The following is a 9,688-nucleotide window of genomic DNA, read 5'->3' on the forward strand; positions in this document are numbered from 1 at the left end:
TACAAAATAAGACAAAAGACAGTAGCTGCTCTCAATGAACTCCCAATTTAATGGGGAGGTAACATTAAAAAAAATTAGGTACAAATAAGCTACATGCAGGATAAACTGCAAATAATCAATAGAGGGAAGGTATCTGAATTGAGATAAGCTTCCTGTAGAAGCTAAGATTTTAGCTAGTACCAGAAGGAAGTCAGGGAAACTGAGTTGGAAATGAGGTGGGAGAATTTTCCAGGTAAAGGAGACAGAGAAAATGTCCAGGGGCAACTAATATGGCACAATGGATAGAGCACTGGCCCTGGAGTCAGGACCTGAATTCAAATCCAGCCTCTTGACACTAGCTGTGTGACCTTGGGCAAGTCACTTAATCCCCACAAAAAAAAGTAAGATAGAAATAGTAATGAAGTCAGTGATACCAGATCACATAGTACAATATTGGGGTGAGTTGTGGATGGCATAAGATGTGAAGACAGGAGAGGTAGGAGGTAGCCAAGTTACAAGGAGCTCTTAGCATCAAATGGAGAGTTTTTAATTTTATCTTGGAAAGATAGGGAATCGCTGGTGTTTATGGAGGAGTGGGAGGATGGAGAATGGTATGGTCAGACCTATACTTTAGGAAGATCACCATGAATTGGAGTGGGGAAGAGAGACTTATGGAGGGAGCCTAACCAACAGGATGTTACGATAATCTAGGCGTGAGATGATGCCAAAGGAGAGAAGGGGGTACGTGAGAGATGCTTCAAAGATAAAATCAACAAGCTTGGTAACAGACTTGGGAGGTGAAACAGTAAGAAGTTAAATCCAATTTAATTGTGAATTAAATAAATTGTGAACCTGGGTCTTTGGGAAGACAGTGATATATCCTCAGTCATAATAAGGAAGTTTGGAAGAGGTGGATAGTTAGGGAAGAAAGTTATTTTGTTTTTCCAAGTGTCTGAGACCAGATTTGAACTCAGGTCCTCCTGAATCCAGGGCTGGTCATCTCTGTCCATTACTCCACCTAGTTGCCCAGGGGAAGAAAGTTATTGAGAGTTGTTTTGGATATGCCGAGTTTAAGATCTAATAGGCAACAGTAGATACAATATTGAAGATCAACAGAGATCAGAGCTGGATCACAGAGCTGGGTTTGAAAATCATCAACACGGAGATAATCACTGAATCCAGGGAGCTGCTGAGGTCACCCAGTGAAATAATATTGAGGTGGGGAAAGGAAGTCTCAGGATAGAAGCCGGTGAAAAACCTACTTAGGTCAACCTAGATGAGGATCTAGTCAACAAGATGGAGTGATCCAATAGGTAGGAAAGAATGTAATCTACTGTCATGAAAAAGTATCAAGAAGAGGGTGATGTAGTTTTGGGGTTTTGGGGGCAAGGCAATGGGGTTAAGTGACTTGCTAAAGGTCACACAGCTAAGACATTATTAAGTGTCTGAGGCTGGATTTGAATTTGGGTACTCCTGACTCCAGGGCCGGTGCTCTATCACTGCGCCACCTAGCTGCCCCTGGTGATGGACAGTTTTAAAAATTGCAGAAAGGTCAAGGATGAAGCGAAGCCGTTCAATTTGGCAATTAAGAATATTACATATGGTTCAGCTAGAAAATAAGTGTAGCACCCAAGAACTTCTGAAATCTGTGGACTCCCTAGAAATGCTACTGTGAAGGTCGGCAACCATCAAAACCTCAGCTAATCACCCTTCACTTATGTGTTGATCTCTTTTCAAAGTAGCCTAAGTGTTTGGACTACCCCAAAGATCCCAGCTATTGGTTTAGGATTATTTGATAAACTTGCTGGGAAAACTGAAAAGGCAAAAAGAAGATCTAGACCAATATCTGACACCATACATCAGCAAAATCCAAATGGGTAAATAAAGGTTGACATGTTAAAAGAGCATGAGAAAAAACTGTCAGTCAAATCAAAGGATAGAGAAAAAATTCAAGACCAGGTACAGTTTCCCAGGAGGCTAAATGTATATTTTTAATTATATAAAAATTTAAAAGTTTTTGAACCTAAATTATGAAACAGCTTAAAGGGGAAAACAAAAATCTTTGTGCATGTTTCCTCTAATAAAAGTCTCGTTTCTAAGATTTATAAGAATAAGTCATTTTCTAACTGACAAACAGTCAAAGTATATAAAGTAGGCAACTTTCTGTTGAAATGCAATCTTTTGATAGGCATGTGGAAAAATTTTCTGTAAATCATTTTTAGAGAAATGCAAATTAAAGCAGCTTTGAGGTACCACCTATCAGATTTGGTAAAATTACCTCCCAAAATAGAATGACAAATGTTGGAGTTGTGAAAAAAAAATGTGCATTAGGGTATTGGGAAGAACTTTAGTCCAGGTCATTCTGAATTATATCGTATTCTTTAACCCAGTGATACCAATACATACATGAATATATGTACATATATGTAGGTACACACCCACCAACAGCTTTTTTGGGGTGACAAAGAATTGGAAACTGAGGAATGGGTTATGGAATATTATTGTTGTAAGAAAATTATAACAGGATTGACTTCAAGGGAAACTGGTTAAGATTTGTATGAAACTGGCGCCAGAGTGAAGCGAACATTGTACAATAACACTGTAGTCATTCAACTTTGAAAATCTGATCAATCGATGACCAAGCATGGCTACAATATATTCCTGATATGCTATCCAATTAGTGACAGACTCAGAAGCTTGTCTTTTCTTTTTAGGTTTTCGCAAGGCAAATGGGGTTACGTGGCTTTGACCCTAGGGCCACACAGCTAGTATAATTATTGTCTGAGGGTCAAATTTGAACTCAGGGTCCTCCTGACTTTTGATTCCAGGGTCCGTGCTCTATCCACTGCACCACTTAGCTGCTCCAAGCCTTTTCTTCAAATTCAGTCTTTGTGAAAGTACATTGTCTTATTCTGCTCCTACATTCTATCCCAAAGCCAAGAGGTAGGAAGCATTGCTTCCTCACGGTCCTCTAAATTTGTAGTTAGTTATCAAGTTGATCAGTGTTACCCTTGATGGTGCAATGCAGAGCGCTGGACCTGGAGACCAGGAAGGAAATCTCAGTCCCAAATTCAGTCTCAGATTATTACTGTATGATCTAGCAAGTCACTTAACCCCTACTATTTTGTCTTGGGTTTCCTCATTTGCAAAACGAGGACACTTCAGAGAAGTTAATTGGCAAACCACTCCATCATTCTTTGGCAAGAAAACATCATGAACAAAAACCCAAGGGGGTAAGAGTCAGACATGACTGAACAACTAAAAAACAATTGATCAATTCTTCTGTTTTTTGAATCTATGTTCCTTGCAATACTAGTCATCATTGAATCTTGGTTGTTTCATTCCTTATCCATTCATGGCTTCCCATTTTTCTCTAAAAGTATCTAATATTTTTGGTAATGTTCCATCCAGTTTATATTTTTTTCAAGTTATTCATTCAAGTGAATCAGAATCATATATTCTAACTTATTCATTCAACTAAGTTCTTTGCCATTCTTTGATAACTTTGGAGTATGTATTACACACACAAATACAATTATTTTTCATTTTTATATTTGTGTTAACTGAGTTCAGTGAATTGCTCAGGGTCACAAATGCTACTTACTGTCTAAGGCTACATTTTGAACTCAAGCCTTCTAAAGTCCAGGCCTATTGCTCTATCCACTTTACCACTTGGTGGTGGCAATACTGGGTAAAAGAAGCTTCCAAAACCCCTCTTCTTTCCCCTATCCTCCAGAAGGAAATTTTTAAAGGAAAGTCATTACAAACATGTAAAATTAAGCAAAATACTTCTGCATCAGCCATGTTCAAAAAAATACACACACACAATTTCCTCTACTTGGAATCTTTCCTGATTTAGGTGGTGGACAGCATGTTCTATCAGGAGACCTTGGAATCCTGGGTGCTCCTCAAGCTGATCAAAATTCCAAGAGGGTTTATAATTGTCACTGTGTGAATTTTTCTCCTAGTTCTCTTTACTTCAACCTGCACTAGTTTATTCATTTTTTCCTGATTGAGTCAGACTATTTCCCATTTTGCCACTGCATGAATAGCCTTATTATATTATACATCCTATACATTAGCTAGAGTTTGATTAGTACTCAACTCTTCCTTAATCCACTATTTCTCCAATCCCTCCTTTTCCCTTCCATTTCCCTGTTCAAAGAAATATATTTTTTGTACCCAACCGTGTATGTATATTTTCCTTTGACTAGGTCAGATGAGATTCAAATCAGCCTCTATGAAGAGCCTACTATGTGCCAGATACCAGTTGTGGCAACCCCCCCCCAGACAATTTTTTCCTAAACTCCATTTCTCTTCCAACTTTTTTTCCTTCAGTATATTTCTCTTCCATTTCTTTATTCTCCTAAGATCAAGACAGAAGCACTCCCAAACTTTCTAATTTGTTTCCCTCTAGGACTTATCCATAAGATAGGGTTATTTTTATATTTTATGATTGCTTTTAGTAGGTTCTGTAGTCAAACTGATCAATGATGTGGTCTCTTAGGGTCTGAAACCTAGTAGGTATTTAATACTTGTTGAATAGATGCCTTGACACCCTGAAGAGCAGCGACAGTATTGGAAGACCCCATGTAATCCGAGTCTCCCCATCTCATTTCTCTATAATTTGTGCATCAAGACACAGCAGTCAGAGGTGTGCTTTATAAACTGACTGTCAAAATTGTATTAACATCAGGTGTGTATAGAGAATCAGGAATCAGATATATAATGTACTACAAGAAAGAAATCTCATTTTTTTAGACGTGGATCTGAATTTTCGAATTCAATGTTTACTGTTCAATTAAGACCAAAACTTTGAGTGCATTTTTCAAAATTAAGTCAACAGAAAAATGTCATTGTTTATGCATAGCTTTTTTTGGAACGTCAATAACTTAAAGGCCAACATATTTCACATTATACAATCAGGATGGTACTAATGACCCATGTTGATTTTTTGGCTCTGTAGGACAATATGTTGTCCTTTGGTGCACAGGTACCACTCCTAATAAGTTTGCACCCTTTACTCATAAAGTCTATACATGTATTGACAAAATTTTGACTTCCAAACACATACAAATGATTCTAAAACCTTTGTGGCATCTTGGCTTCCTCAAATACATGTGGATGTGACACTGGATTCTTGAAGCTATGCAAGGAGAGAAGAAACCCTAGTAGAAACAGATCAAACTTAACCACACTTTTGAGTGGGGATTGATTATCAGTTAAATGAAGAACAGCCTGTTCTTCTACAGTAATGTAGAATGGGCATATAAATAAGTAATTTGTCTTTATGGACCACTGAGCCTCCAGAAAGAGGAATACTACCCAGACAGAGAACATCCCAGATTCTTAGAATGCAGTAAATACTGATAGAGGAATACACTTTTATCTATGTTCAATAATTATTAGGAAATGACAGTAAATAGAAGGTGGTTATGAAGTCTTTATCCAACTTTAAACTTTAATAACTTTAGAAAGACACTATAGAAGTTCACTGATAAATATCAGAGAAGGTAAATTCTCCAGACTATTTAAGTAATTTTAACTATGTCCTAACTTCTATTTTTCTTACTTGTGAGTTATTTTATACACGAGTGTTGACAGCAAGTTATTTTTTTGTAATCAATTTAAAAAACTGGCCTGAAAAAAAATGTGTCCAGTTATATCAAAGGCTAAAAAACCCAAAACAGTGTAGGTTTCTAACACTTACATTTCATGAACTTCTATCAGGTGATACCATAAAGTGATTAAACTTCATTTACAAGGATTTCCAATCTGATACTTAGTTAAGAAGAAACAAAAATCAATAGCATGGAGTTTGTGAACACTAGATGAGGTGCAGCACTGATAGTTCAGCAGTGCCTACTAAACACTAGTCACTGTGGTATGTAACTAAGGTGATCCATTAGATCATGAGACCCTCACCCCAAGCTTCCCCAAGGCATGCTGGGCTGGCCACAAAGTGGCTTCTGGATTAACAACATGAAAGAAAGGAGGCAGGTTTACTTTTACAAAATAATTAGGATAAAATAAACTTTTAAAATATTTTGTCGGAAGAAGACATTGAGTGTGCTAGACTGTGGTGGACTGCAGAGCAGGCCCCATAGGGGTTGTTTGTGGATGTGACCCAAGGACATTCAATCACGACTGAGTTTACTTACAGAAGACTCAAAAGCACCAAAATCATAAAGCTCAAAAAAGGAGTGCTCACAGGAGAATGTCTTACAGGAACCCACTGATGGAAGTCATTTGTTAAAGCTAAGTGCTCATTTTCAAAGGCAATAAATGCTTGATGTAAAAGAAAAAGGTAAAAATTAGTATAAAGGAACACTAGAATTCAAAGTCTTTTTAGTTGTTCTGAAATATTCCTATATAGTCTTAATATTTCACAAGACTACTCAGTAAGCACTCAATCTAGGCAATTAACATTACAAAATTATATTCCTTGTAAATATGGCTTATATAAAAAATAACTGAGAATATAAAAGAAAGCAGATGGTAAAGAAAATAGTTCGAAATCTTCTTAGACCCCGTGAATCAGAACCCAAAGTAACTCTGATACCTGGGGTATAAAGGCCTGTTTTTACAACCAGCTTCAGCTTTAATGTTAACATTTGCTTCCCTTTTATGCCCAGAGCTTAATCAAATAAACCAACTAATTCAGAGTGTCAAACTTAATCGAGGTTTTCTTCGAAAGGTCATCATAATGTCTCTTTGCAGATTCATATCAATGGTGCTGGCCATCTGTGGAGAAAGGAAGAGAAATAAAATAGATGTTGAAAATAAAGATGGAAGTAGTCCTTTTGGTACAAGAAAACCTTAATCTATTCAAAATCAATTATGAGAAAAGCTTTCCCATTTTACCAGAAGCATCTTATTACTGTAATCTTAATTTTCTGAGGCAATTCATTTTTTTTTACTCCTCTTTGCATATATGAAGAAGGTACTGTTCATCTTAAGAAAACATCATACATTTGTTCTGGTAAGAAGCTCTCAAGTAAGCAGGAAATCACAAGGAAACATCTAGCAAGATCAGGATTCCTCTAGCCACATGGAGAAAAAAGCTGAGTTTAGAATAGTCCAGGGTGGCACATGAGCATTGATTGCCCTGTAGAACTAAACCATCACCTAAGTAGTGTAGAGATCAGGTTGAAAACACCCACCCTAATATCCAGAACCATCACAAGAGTCAAGAAAATAGAGGATGGGCTTGAAGATCTGGATTTGGGGGTCTAGATTTGCTTCTGCAACTCCATACTCTCACTGACTGGCAGCGACTACAAAAAAAAAACTGAAAAGCTACACAAGATGGGAAATAGATATAAAAGAAAAAGACAAAGCAGAATAAGACTTGCAGAGAGCAGGGACCTGCCTTGACCGTGGTCATCCCTGGATGCTCCTTAACTTTGGACTGTTAGAGAGGAGTCAGGCCTACAATGTCCCTTTTCAAGGACTGCCCAATGCTCCTAAAGCCCAGTGCAAAGTCCTTCCAACACATGAGTGAGGCTGTTCTGTCTTCCTTAGACTAAACATTTTGGATATCTAAACCCTTTGAGACCACCACTACCACTACTTTAAATTATGGTACAATTCCTGAGACACTTCTGTTGAATAATAAAAAAGTTGACCTGCAAGTCACACACCAAAACACTGCTTTGCTAGAAAATGAAATCAGGGGGGAAAAATAAGAAAACAGATAGAAGAAAATGAAGCCTTATAAGTTCTGCTGGGAAAGGCAGACCAGGTCGAGATTTTCCTGCACACACCAATGAACTCAGTCATTCTCACACACTTAGGGTGGGAGCCGAAGAGAGACTGGAGGAAGGGAGTGCAGGAACTTGAGGGGATTAAGGGGAGTTATTGCTGTGTGGGACCCAGGCCTGAATCCAAGCCTGAGGGATCTAATGAAGCCAAGGCCACAGAGGCCCAGGAGCAGGGACCCCAGCAGGGCCTGGGGCTGGGTCCTCTGGCTTCCATCTCAGGGAGGCTGACCCCGCCAATCAGAGCAGGTGCCTGTCAGCTGGAGGAACAGATAGCCATATTTTACTTACCACTTCCCTTCTCCTTCGCTCCTGCTCTTTTTTTCTTGCCAAATTTTGATCTTTAATAAGCCCTCCATCTTCCTGAACTTCTACTGCTGCCTGATGGGGCTTCTCTACTTCAGAGTAACATTCATCTTGAATTTCATCTACATTCTTGTCAAAGATCCTTTAAAAAACCACATTTTGTTTCAAAAGAAAATATTAAAAAGCTATTCAAGGTCTTTTATTGTCTTGAATAAATGATCTACTAAACTGTGTTACTTTAAGACCTAGGGAATTATTTTGAAATCAAATACTGTAAAATGACAGTAACTTGTTAAAAAAAAAAAGTTAAGCTGTAGTGTTTCTATCTACAGCTCCACTGTATTTCAAGAGTCATGGAGAGGTGGTCCCCAGGTAAGACCTGTGTGTGTGTGTGTGTGTGTGTGTGTGTGTGTGTGTGTGTGGAGATGAGACAGATTTAAATGTGACATCAAATCAATAACTGCAGAGTTACAGGGTTCATATTGAAATAAAAATGGACACAAGGGAAGAATCATGCCTTATAAAAGAGGAGGGGAGCCTCTAGCTTCCATCAAACCAATTCCAAATGAGAAAGGCTGGGTCAAATGAAGATGAGAAAGGCTGGGTCAAAATGAGAAGAGATCAGTAAAAGGCAAAAACTAAGCATTATTAGGCATTCTGAGGACAGTACAAGGGTCTTTGAATCACTGTGCTCCACTGGCCTTGGGGCTATTATTAATTCCAGTTGACATTCCCTTTCTGAGTTCGGGCCCAGGCCCTTGACCTAAGTAGAATTCAGATGATTCCTCCTCACTGTCAATATTCTTTCTACCCTCACAATATGAACTTCCTTCTCTGAGACATGTTGGATTTCCCCATATACATTGACACTCCGTACCACATTTGGGATTCTCTTGGCAAAGATACTGGAGTGATTTGCCATTTTTCTTTTCCAGCTTACTTTACAGATGAGGAAACTGAGGCAAAGTGATGTGACTTGGTCAGCTAGCTAGTAATTCTGAGGCTGGATTTAGAACTCAGTTGGGCACTGTACATACTGTGGCATCATCTAGATGTACACAGTAAGCAATTAATGTTCAATATAAAGAAATCTAATCTATTCTGAGTTACTGTTGCTTTTGAAGAGCATATCAATGATAAAAATATGAAATATCTATTTAAACTATAATGTGGACAAAAAGGTTGAAATATGGATTCTGGAAACATTTAAAACCCAGTCCCCCACTTCCTTGCCCACCTGGGAAGATCTGGGTGGGCTTTGGACTTCTCTGGCTTTGGACCCTGCAGCTTCTGTATCAGCTCCTGTGTTGGGGTCTTTGCCTCCCTTCTCTATTGCTGCTTTTTTGGAATTGCCTGAAGAGATCATCTGATGATCTTGGGTAAAACTGAAGTTGTAGCTGTTTTTGCCTAAATTTGTCCAACAGTCCACATTCCTAATCTTTATCTCCTAAAAGAAAAGTTTAAATGTTAGTACATCCCCAAGCTTTGGGGGCAGAAGGAAAGAAAAATCTTTGCATCCAATCTTGTCTCAGATAAGGGTCAGATAGTCTAGTATAAGATCCAATATTTACAAACAGTGTAAGATCCAATATTTACAAAGGACCATCTTCATTCCACCTCCCAAGAAATGCAAATTCCTACAA

The 9,688-nt window shown here is 38.3% G+C and overlaps 1 long non-coding RNA gene across 1 annotated transcript; it reads right to left on the minus strand.

The window, feature by feature from the left end:
* Positions 1-6,684: 6,684 nt before the first annotated feature.
* LOC141512612 (uncharacterized) lies at positions 6,685-9,358 on the minus strand. The gene is made up of 3 exons (XR_012475541.1): positions 9,283-9,358; positions 8,031-8,187; positions 6,685-6,723 (listed from the first exon to the last, which is right to left on the minus strand). It is a non-coding gene; the product is annotated as an uncharacterized LOC141512612 (long non-coding RNA).
* Between the last annotated feature and the right edge of the window lie 330 nt (positions 9,359-9,688).

The sequence above is a fragment of the Macrotis lagotis genome, chromosome 2 (assembly GCF_037893015.1).
Source record: "Macrotis lagotis isolate mMagLag1 chromosome 2, bilby.v1.9.chrom.fasta, whole genome shotgun sequence".
Lineage (NCBI taxonomy): Eukaryota > Metazoa > Chordata > Mammalia > Peramelemorphia > Peramelidae > Macrotis > Macrotis lagotis.